At 34.1% G+C, this 12,426-nt stretch overlaps 1 protein-coding gene across 1 annotated transcript in view; it reads right to left on the reverse strand.

Moving 5' to 3' along the window:
• Nucleotides 1-2,065, reverse strand: part of LOC125656716 (uncharacterized) — a 52,756-nt gene extending 50,691 nt beyond the window's left edge. Inside the window, exon 1 of the mRNA XM_056143355.1 lies at nt 833-2,065. The gene's annotated coding sequence lies outside the window, so the exon portion shown is untranslated. The remainder of the gene's footprint in view (nt 1-832) is intronic.
• Between the last annotated feature and the right edge of the window lie 10,361 nt (nt 2,066-12,426).

A 12,426-nucleotide genomic window follows, 5' to 3' on the forward strand; every position in this document is an offset into this window, starting at 1 on the left:
ACATGTAGGTTGTACCGGCAAACTAGATTCTTATATAGACAATTGTATATATCTTAAATCTAATGTTAGGCATGTCTCTTGAAATGTTATCATCTATCCGGTATTGTTTAGCGCATGTTGGCAATTTCTTATCTGTTGTCTGGAAATGTTGATGTGTTTAGAAATGTTTAGCATGTTTGGAAATGAAAGTGTAGTTTGTGTCTGAGGAAAGTATATTGTTTTTCTGGGGAAATTATACCATCAAATGATGCAATTTTGTTTTGAATCTCATATACTGAAATAATGAGTAGAATACCAACACTGTTACATATTCTACGATCAACTTCCTGTTCCTATTAATAAGAAGGGACAGATAGAAAATGCTACAATATCCATATACATTAAGTGATTTTCACAAAACGGTTATTCCGGGGTCAGCTGCTATTTTCAATTGTTTCAATGTTACGTTTTGATAAATCAAACCTGATTGTCATGCAAGGAGGATGTATCAGAAGAAAATAGCTCAATTTAATCTGTGAGATCGTATGATTCTTAATTGGTTATATATGAGTTTTTACAATGAAGCCTAACTTATCTACACGATCTTAAAGACAACCGCTGTTAAATCACATATTGGGAAGTATTACACAGTTTTTGTAGATCGCCATTTTGTTTTATCCCCTCGTATGTAATATATGACTAGAAAGTATATAACACTGTGGAGTGATGCATGGACAGCGGGTGTTTTTCTTCTTTTTATTCAATCCTATATATTTTGATTTTCAGTTACTAAAACAGGATATACCTTGATAACCGATTAAATAAATCATTAAATTCCCATTGCTAGACTTACCTTGCTCCAGCTCCAGCTTGTTCAGTGAAGTTTTACCTCTGTCGCCTAATTTACGTTCCGATACTTTGCGTTATAGCCGGAAATTTAAAATTGTAGCATTTTTTCTCTTTCTTTTTTATTGTAGTATTGAGAAGTAAATTTTTTGACCCCTGCGAAAGCTATTATTATTTAAATTTACATCACGTGGGATTTTTTACTCATTGAATGATTAGAGTTCATGTCAACTTCCGCACTGAAGGAAACCGGAAATAGATCTGCCAGAGCTCTGTAGTAGAGAGTAATTCTAATTGCATGCATATCGCAGTATCTGCATTTTATGCATGTGGGTTAATATTACTTAGTGGTGAGAAATAACAATACAATGTTCTCAATATATTTGAAAATGTTTCTTAAAGTTAATTATCTCTCTTGATCATCATATACATATTCATCAGCATTCGTTTACATTATCAATAACATTCATCATTCATCATCATGGGTAATACACTGTTTAGTATATTGTGTTACATATAATGCCCTATTAACTTGTTTTACTACATTGTTAGAAAGGTATCTTTAAGTCGTAGGCATTTACACCTGTGTGGTCACTTTCAGACATGTGATTAAGGTCAAGTGGTTCTCTGAACCAATAGTTTTACTATCTACTTTCCCCTTCCCGAGTCCTTGGTCTTTGATCAGGATAAAGTTAGACTTCATACAACAATTGGAAAGAACTTTTTTAAGGCATAATCTGATAAAGTCATTTGAATGATTAGGACATCCACTAACAGTAAGTACACGCAGAACATTCAAGTCATTCTTCTTTACTTAATGTGCTAATATTATTTCTGTAAAGATTCTAATTCATCATTACTGTTAAATTCACATTAGAGTATAGTTTCCAATTAAATATATCATTTTATTTATTATCATATTCTATATATTGGTTTCTTCCATGTATCATGCATATCAGTACAGTGATTTTGTAGATATTGCTTGTTATAGTACGGAATCATTGGCTCTAGTTATCTTCTGAGAAAAACTTCTGTTCCATAAAGAGGGAATTCAATCACATTATCGTATTTATATCTTGAAATATAATGTAACAGCTTTACAAGGATATTGGTATTCATCATTTTATAATTTACGCCTGAGCATATGTTATACTGTGTAATGTGTATGATGACTAGAGTTATATTAATATAAAGGGGAATGACTTGTACTCCTTTCACATCTAGATGTTTAGTGACAAGAGTTATCTTTCTACATAATTAAAATTATGATACCTATTCCACTTTGATTTATTTCATTCTTGTTTATAGCCCACGGTTTTATTCCCTATAGCGTGTCAAATAAAACACAAAGCCCAAGTAACCATAGTTGGTAGGGTATAAAAAAACAACAAGAGACCCACTGGCCTCATCGGTCACCTGCGTACTAATTAAAAGCATCAATAGTCCCAAGGGCTATGAAATCTAAACAAATCCTGTTCTGAATATCGAAGGTAAATTCTAATATTCAGCAACATAATAACACAAGTACATTTACTGATGAACAGCTTTACATGATATATGATCGGTATCAAAATCAACAATATCACAAAGTTTGACCCACCTTTAAGAAAAATCCTTGGATTGCCAGATTCAATATTTTTTTGTACATCCGTTACCTTTTTTTCATAGTACGCATCTAGTTTTTATATTGCATAAACAAACTAAACATTGTGATAATATTGGCTCCGTCCTGAACCCAAACACCCTTACCCCCTGATATCTTGAAATTTACAATTTTGATAAAGGACTACCTACTCCTTCTAAATATTTATTGAGTTTAAACTTTAGTATCAATAGCATTAAAGCAGGTAATTAGTTATATGGTTTACATACGTACTATATATACCAAGTTTGACCTTACCCTGGAGGTCAAAGGCTCTCTTCCGGGGATCATAAAATTAACAATTTTGGTAGAGGTTTTCCTGTTCTATATCATGATGTATTTAGTTTTTCTTAAAGATATATAGTTGTAGAGATTTAAGAAAATTGATAAATTTTTGCCCCGCCTCTAACGCCACAGAGGTGCAGAAGTCCTGATAATTACAATGTATGTCCTTGCCTTAAAGATGCTTCATGACAAATATGAAAGGAATTGAAATGGCACTTCCCAAAAAGATGATAAAAATGTTCTATTGTTCGCGCATTTAATAACTGACCATTTTGGCCCAACTCTGAAAAGAAAACTACCTATAGGATCGTGAAATTCACAATTTTGGTAAAGAACTACCTGTTCTTTCTAAATATCCCTTTAGAGTCAATTTAGTATCAATAGCATTACAGGAGATGTTCTTTTAGTGTTTACACGTAGACACTATATGTTAAGTTTGGCCCTGCCCTTGGGTCAGAACCTATACTCCGGGGATCATGACATTTACAATAGCGATAGAGGTATTCCTGTTTGACGTCACGATGCATTTACTTCTTTGTTACACATGTGCAGATGTAGAGAGGAAGATGTTTAAAAATTGTTATTTAAAAAAAAAAGATTTTGCCCCTCTCCTAAGGACCCAGGGGTGCAGGTGTCCTGAACATTACAGTTTATTTCTTCCGTATCCCAAAGCTGCTTTATACCAAATCAAAAAGAATGGAATGGAAGTTATGAAAAAGATATTCAATTGTGAACGCATGACGGACGACGACGGACACAGACAATATGCAATATGTCACCTGAGTTTACTCGGTTGATCAGAAAAGACTATCACAGCTATAGTAATTTTCTACATATAATACATTTATCATCAATGCACTATAATTAGGTAGAGAAAATTCAATTGGGTTAAAAACGGCGAAGGTAACATTATATATCAAGGTGATAGCCATACCCAGTACACACAATGAGTCCTGACCTTGCCAAAATTGAAAACAGAAAATCACTGTATGATTATAAAAAAAATCATCTATTCTCCTTAAATTCTACTATTGTTTCCAGCTTAATTTTGATTTCTGAGACCTTTAAAATATTTACGCTGAAATAGCAAAGATTTCTCAAAGACAAAATATAGTTAATTTAGTTAATAACAATATTTAATTATAGTGTCATAAATATAGTTTTGAGATTGATCACTGTTCGTTATCTTCGCCTTTCACAGTAGAATAATGATTGTGGATTCGTTGGTTTTGTAGTTTTTGTATTTATTACATGAATAATTCAAATATGAAAAAGATAATTTACTTGATATACATTTATTGCATGTTTGTTTCTGTAATAATTTGTAGTTGGAGCTCGTAAATTAATTAATTCAATAAAGTATGCGATTCCTTTCTTTCATTTCTACAAAATATAACCTGCAATGTTTTACATCGTGTTTTAAAGTTTACTATTTGCAAAAAATAACGGTTTATATTACCACACTTTCCTCCTCTGATTTTAAATCTAAAACGATAACAATGATAAAAAATGCACAGCGATTAACTTCAGTGATATCAATTTACATCAATAGTTTGATTTGATATATTCCAGTGAACTTGAAATAAAAGACACAATGGAGTCGCATCTACTTTAAATTTAAATGCCTTAATCAAGATAGACATTATCAGCAAACTGTCAATCCGTGATATAAAATGAACTGCATGACTACCTTCTCCATTGCCAACATGTCATCTTTATATAGTAATATTCCATTATCAATTTCATACGGCGTTTATGTTTCTCGAATGATTCGATACGCTATTTAGAGTATGTTCTGCGAAAACAAGTCTGCTTGCAACGATGCATAGGATGGAGTTCAAACTGAGAAAATATCGTCGTAAGAGCTCTACTCTCAAACGTGACAAATATGATACAAAAGTAGAGAAGATGTCATGCATTAGTTTAAATACCTACACCAAAATGGAAGGTCACAATACGATTCTATATTTTCATTTACAGATCATAGAGTATAGGCAGGTTCAGATTACGATACATATCAGCACGGAGACAAATCTCAATATGCTTATTTTAGTGCAGGACAAGACCGAAGGTAAGCTTTGATTATTAAAAACAGGACGAAGAATAAAAGGAAGATGAATAACTAAGGATGGGGCGAGTAATTGATTTACCATCTGCTCGCACGAGTAAACAATTCTAGACAGCTGATTCGATACGCAAGGGGTTGTTCTGTGTATAGTTAGTTTTTAAATCGAGACAAGCTACTGACAAACATGCTGATGGTGCGGGGATCCACTAGTCTCGTTTAAAATCAGCAATTTCGCAAAGTTTGTTGTCGTGATAACTATCTAGTTTGCCAATACAATCTATTATTGGGTCAATTGCTCTCGGTCATGTTTCATACCGAATGTTACCCCGTTCGTGGCCCACTGATTTTGACTACATATAACTCCGTTTACTTGATCAATATATAGGGCTCACGGTCAGTGTGACCTGTCGACAGGGGATGCCTAATCGACCTAGACACCTGATCACACCTCTGGTGTGTCCAGGGTCCGTGTTTAACCAAATATCTATTTTGAATTGCTTATAGAAGTTGATACTGATCACTGTTCGTCATCTTCACCTTTCATACACTTTAATATGCATTAGTATGGCTATCTGGGTCCTTAAATAAAGGTTACAAAAATTCATTCAATGTTTGTACAAACTGAATCCCTCTATAGAATCAACTGTGTGTTAAGTAATCGAAAACATTAAAATAGTATTGTGTAAAGGGTGATAATGTTACATTGTGTAATATTGAAATCTGACCTAGCCTAAAAAGACTCAAATCAGTTTTTTAAAGATTGAAGTTGTTTTCTATTCATAACATATAACATTGCATCAATTTAAATATTCCCATGTGGGATTTAAGGCACGAATAATTGTATATATATATATATATATATATATATATATATATATATATATATATATATATACATATTTGACTATGTATATATATATATATATATATATATATATATATATATATATATATATATATGTTTACCCTCGTCCCCTTCATTCCATTTTAAAATATTCATAATTTCTTTCAAATTAGATTTGTATTTTGGCACGTAATATCTCTTTCCCGCAATGTGTAGATATGAATAAAAATCAACAAAGGTGTCCGAAATCCCGAATTTGAAATCGAAGCAAAACTGTTTGTTCCCACCTTGGGTTCAAGCTTTCCGTTTTCTATGAAAACGGTTCGTCCAAATCACAAATCCCTTCGTTCTTGACGAGAACCGTTCCGTTCAAATCGTTCAGCATTCGTTCCCCAAACAAAGCCGTTCAATCTCCACCCATTCAGCACTTGGTCACCTTTCCTCTGGTATAATTGTATGTTTCAAGGTTTATACAGATACCGTTATAGAAGGGACACGGGTTATTATGGGTTAGAATAGATCCTCAGTGACCCTTGCTTGTCATAAGATTTCACTAAATGAGGTGGTCCTTCAGATAAGACCACAAACACTGAGGTCCCGTGTTACAGCTGAGAGACAATTACAATCCCTCCATATTCAAGGGCCGCAAGCACCGACCATAAATCTAATTGTTGTAGCCCTTCACCGGCAATGGTGAGGTCTTCTTACGAGTGGAAATTCTCGAATGGGACATTAAATAAAATACAACCAACCAACATATCGATTGATTGATTGATGTTTCCCGCCACACTTAACAATTTTTCAGTTATCTGGTGGCGCCTAGTTTTTATTGGTGGAAGAGAGAACCCAGATAGAATGTACCTGGGAAGAGACCACTGACCTTCCGAAAGTTAGCTGGGAAACTTTCTCACTTACCAGCGCGAGCAGGATTCGAACCCCCGCCGACCAGAGGTGAAAAGCCGTGCGATTATGAGCGCGATGATCTAACCACGCGCCACGAAGGCCCTGTTCCTATAAATAGTAAGGCATACAAAGAAAATATCACTAAATATATATATATATATATATATATATATATATATATATAAATTGACGATCAGATGGAGTTCAATCACATAACATTTATTTCTCTACAGGCTGTTTCGTGAGGGGATGGTTTCCCCTCACTCGTCGGGAGAAAAATTTTTCTCCCGACGAGTGAGGGGAAACCATCCCCTCACGAAACAGCCTGTAGAGAAATAAATGTTATGTGATTGAACTCCATCTGATCGTCAATTTATGTAGCTCCGTGAGGCCACGTCGAGCACTCTAGAAGATTATATCGGAGATTTATCCCAACATATATATATATATATATATATATATATATATATATCAATCAGAAATCTGATAGTAATCACATTCTTAGCTACACTACGTTGTGTACCAATTACAAATGTATGTCCACTCTATTTACATAGATATTGAATTCAGGCATTTTTGAAAGCATTGTTCACGTATTCCGCATATCCAAGGTGATTGTTGGGACATACACAGTGCAACTACTCATGAAATTGCCCCAATAAATGACAATGTAAACAATCTTTATTGGTACATGCGCGTACATACATCTATCTGAAAAAGCGAAAAAAATAAAGAAATAATTTGGAAATGTTAAAATCGGTATCAGTTATTGCAATATTCTCTCCAAACACACAACTATCTTTTTTTTTTTTCGTTGAATATATTTAGGCCTAGCATATATGGCACATATACTTTTCATGAAAAATGTTTTGTTTACTTGTATTTCTTTCCATTGCCACTTGTTGGGGGGGGGGGGGGCTACAAACTTCCTATCAGTGTTGCAATACACCACACATGTGTGCTTCCTGCCGTTAATATCGTCTCTCCGCCCGATTTCAAATTTCGGACGCGGGCTAGGAATATTCATATTCCAGAATCCTTTACTAATTAGTGTTATGACGAAACAATGAACCAATAATTTAAACATGTGCATACAGTGCATACTCTGATTTTGCACATTTATTTTACCCCAAACGCGCAAATTTGGGTCAATTGGTATGTACAATGCAAGCGTAAAATGGAGATTGTCCATGATTTCTTATTATTTCCAGGGTAATGGATTTACATTTACCAGTTTGAGTCTGGGTGCATGGGTTGATGGAAAAAATAATCAGAAGATGCCTATTATATTATCAGGTAGATGAACAATAATTTTGTAAACTCCCGCACTTGATACTTCATAATAGTTGTCTTAAGATATGATGCACTGAACCTTGCTTGAGAGAAAGATGTCATATAATTTTCTATCTATGAAAGTAATTTGGAACATTCATAAACATTGATGAACTTGGATGAGAAATTGACATTACTTTACCTTTCACAACTGTCCTTGGATTGAAAAAAAGATATTTGTTCATTGATAAATGATAGGTTTAAAATTGGTAAACCTCTGCCTGTGCTACCACTTAAAAGTATTACTAAAATATATGAAAGAGGTGTATAGTATATTTATTGGAAACATCCATTTGATGCCACAAATTGAGCAAAATATGGAAAACACTGATTTAGTTAGACGATACATTTTTCAATTGTAGTAGAGGTAACAAATTGTTTTGATTACAATATAGATTATTCCACATAATTCTTGGGAGAAAGAAATATTTATCTAATGGAAACTATTGAACAACACATGTAATCTTTCTGTTAGAGAAATTGAGTCCACTGAACATATGTTCTTTTTTATCATACAAGTAAACAATTACAGAAATGGAAACAATTGGAGAGTCTGCTGTCATATCATTATCAAATGAAAGGTGAAGATAACGAACAGTGATCGATCTCACAACTCCCATAAGCATTACAAAACAGTGAGTTGGGCTAACACGAATCCCTGGACAAACCAGATGCGGGATCAGGTGCCCAGGAGGAGTATACATCCCCTATCGACCGGTCACACCCGAAGAATGCCCTTTATCCTGATCAGGTAAACTGAGTTATCCGCAGTCAAAATCAGTGTGATATGAACAACTTAACAGTCGGTTTGAAAAGTGAAGATAGCGAACAGTGATCAATCTCAAAACTCCTATAAGCAATACAAAATAGATAGTTGGACAAACACGGACCCCTGGACACAACAGAAATGGGATCAGATGCCTGGGAGGAGTAAGGATCCCCTGTCGACCGCCAACACCCATCGAGAGCCCTGTAAACTAATCAGGTTAACAGATGTATCCGTAGTCGAAATCAGAGTGCCAAGAACGGACTAACAATCGTTATAAAACATGTCAGGCAGCATTTGACTCAATGATAGGTTGTATTGACGAACTAGAACGTTATAACGACCAAAGAATTTGCGAAATGCTGACTTCAATCGAGAATGTTGAAACCCCTCTATTATCAACGGGTTTTTCACTGTCTTTCCTCAATTTTAAAACTAACCACACGCAGAACAAAATCTTGGGTATCGAATCGGTTGAAAGATACAAACACCATATGCAGGTGATAATGGACTATTGCTACATAAATATAGGAAGTTAACGATGTACAAGGTGAAACCATTCCGTTTGTCATACAGTTGAGTTGTCAGTTTGGCATTAATGTCTACTTTCAATAAAATATTTACATATGAAACCGAATCGGACGACTTTGTAATGTATTTTATTTCAAGCTCACATGGGTGTATCGAATCGACATTTGAATAAAAGTTATTATTATTGATAGACAAAACGTCGTCGATATATCTAAATGTCGATTTCAAGGCCACAGCAAGATATTTTTTCTTCTTACGTTGAAGTTTTTGAATAACTTCTGCTTCATATGAATATAGACACAAATCGGCTAACCAAAAAGCAGAATTCGTGCTCATGGGAATTCCACAGACTGGTGAAAGACCTGATCACAAGAGACCATGAAGATATTGTCAATGGGGGACTCTGGCATATGTTTTATTTCAGCCTCAGACTACTTGTGCGTGGAATCAGAGTGGTGTATAACAAAGTTATTTTTGTATAACTGATCAATAGATATGGATGTTTCCGTTTTCGCTGTTTGTTGACGAAGCAACTGTCTACGATGTCAAAAAGTCTAGTATTTGATTTATCGTGAGGAATGGCCGTTAAAAGTGTTGAAAAGTCATAGGAATTGATGTTACCGATTTAGGAAAACGTTTGCAAATTTAAGATTACTAAGAGTTCTTTAGAATTTTTTAGAATTCACATTTGATCAACACCACTTCTGGCATATGTAGTCGTACAGAGAGTTTGAAGTTTCTCCTTCACAGTTGTTAATATTTTCGTGACAAGCAAAAATAGGGGCATGGTAGAGCACTTACTGGATGCAGCAATGTTTCTTTGTTTGTAAGGGCTTTTATGTAGTTTAGGAATCCAGTCTAGGTACGGTAAGTCATATTCATTCGACCCATTGACTGGGATATTAAATGTGTCTAAAGCTGTAGCATGGTTTTGAAGAATTTCATCTTTTGAAAGGGCAGTTGGAGTATAAGTACGATTACCAAACGTGAAATTAATGTCAATGCCTAGATATATATCATCTTATACGTAATCCACCAACGTGTTCTTGTTTTTCATTTTTTTCAATTATAGTCCAGCTGAACATATCATTACTGGTGATGTTGATATCAGTGAAAATGAGTACCTCAAATCACTTATTCTAAACGGTTTTAGATACAGAGATCCTCGGTATTTCAATTGGCGACAGAACTTCATCTCTATTATGAATTATGTCGAAGATTATGCCAAACGATGGGCTAAATATGAAAAAGAAGAACTTGATACATTGTCGGAATGCGCTAAAAGTATAAGAGGAATATTGAAATCCCGCATTATTCATATTTAAACAAAAGTACGTATCATCTATCCTTCTGTGTTTAGTAACCCAGAAGTGATAAAAGAATTAGATAGGTTATATGAGGAATATGTTTTGGTTCCAACTGACAAAGCTTTTAACAACATTGTCTTTGTTTGTAATGCTTATTATTACAACTGTATTTTAAACGAACTTGGCCCAGTTGTTCTTGAAAAATGTCGAAAATGTAAAAGATTTACAGACGGATGGACAAACAAATGACGGACAACAGACGATCAAAAAAGCTCACATAAGCTTTCAACTTAGGTAAGATAAAACGATTTGAACACTTCATTTTTTTTTTGTATTTCATCACTGTCATCCGAGACATGGTTAAAGATGGGAATATTTTTTTATTCATTCCTTTGCAACGGAATATATATGAATTCGTGATAGAATGATAGGTTCTTTAAAGGAAGTGTGACTAAGCTGATAGCAAGGGCCGTTACATTAAACATGAAAATTTCGTAGAAGAAACACAGCAACACAGTCATGTCCCATGAAAAACTAACATTAAAATGAAGAAACTTCCTTTACTCCATTGAGTGCTGAACCTACATTATCATTATTATACATTTATATAGCGCTTTATCTAATTAAGATAATTACCCCAAAGCGATTTACATGTAATACAATAGATAGAAACTAAAACAAAGAACAAGAAATACATATAAAAAGACATAAAATAATACTAAAACTGAGGTTGTTTTTTAATTACTGTATCCATAAATACAGAAATACAGATTGAATGCAAGTTTAAACAGATATGTTTTAAGTTTATTTTTAAAAATAGCTAATGAACCATCGACATAAAGATCCAACGGGAGGCATTTCCACAGAGTTGATGAAAAAACATCAAACCATCTTTTGTCATATAGTTTAGTACGAGCGCGTGGTTTTCGAAGGTATAACGAATCCGCGAAACGGAATTCTCGCTGCGGATGGTAGACTAGAACTAATTCTTGGATGTATGCTGAAGCTAAGCCATGAAGATTCTTGAAAATATATAATAGGATTTTATATTTCGTTCGATATTTCACAGGTAACTAGTCAAGCGATATGACTGTAATATGCTCATGTTTCCATGAACGTGTCACTAGCCTCACAACAGTGTTTTGAACTTTCTGTAGCTAGACCAGGGAGCTTTCTGCAAGGATGCTGAATTGATATTATAATCAAGACGGGGTGTAATCAGGGATCTAACAAGTCTCCTGAACGCATAATCAGTTATTATAAAAGACCTACAGCTTATTCCGGATATATTGAAATTCAGGGGACCAATCTTTTTCTTTCAATATAACCGAAATTCAAATTAAGCGAAATCGGAAATGTCAACCATATCGGAGGCTTCATTTGGCATCTCGATCCCGATTACGAAAGCATAAATATGAATTTATTACATTACACAATTTACAAGAATTAGATAATTGATTGAATTTAGTCCACTGAAGATTTTTATTGTTTTTAAAAATATGTGACTTTTATTAACTTTTGTTTCTTATTGAGCTGATCAAGATAAATATTTCAATTCCCGATGTCTACAAAAATTTCGTCGTCTACTTTAGGTAGCGTCTGTACATAATCTTTTTTTATTATTATTAAATCTACACATACAATTTAGTTTTTGCTCTCGTCGCCGATATTTCCCTTGTAGTATGTACATGTATATAATATCGGAAGTAAGTTCTTCCCTGGAAACGATCGCCGTGAAAACGTTTCACACACATGTACATGTATGTCTAACATAAGAATTTCAGAACCATTTTTTAAAAATAAAATTCACTAACATAAGCAAGCGGCATCATGTTGTCTGTAAAGACATTGTCGTTGTCCGCGTCAGATGTTACAGATTTTATTTGGAGATTTTAATGTGAATCCAGTCTTGCATTGCGATAG

The sequence above is a fragment of the Ostrea edulis genome, chromosome 7 (assembly GCF_947568905.1).
Source record: "Ostrea edulis chromosome 7, xbOstEdul1.1, whole genome shotgun sequence".
NCBI lineage: Eukaryota > Metazoa > Mollusca > Bivalvia > Ostreida > Ostreidae > Ostrea > Ostrea edulis.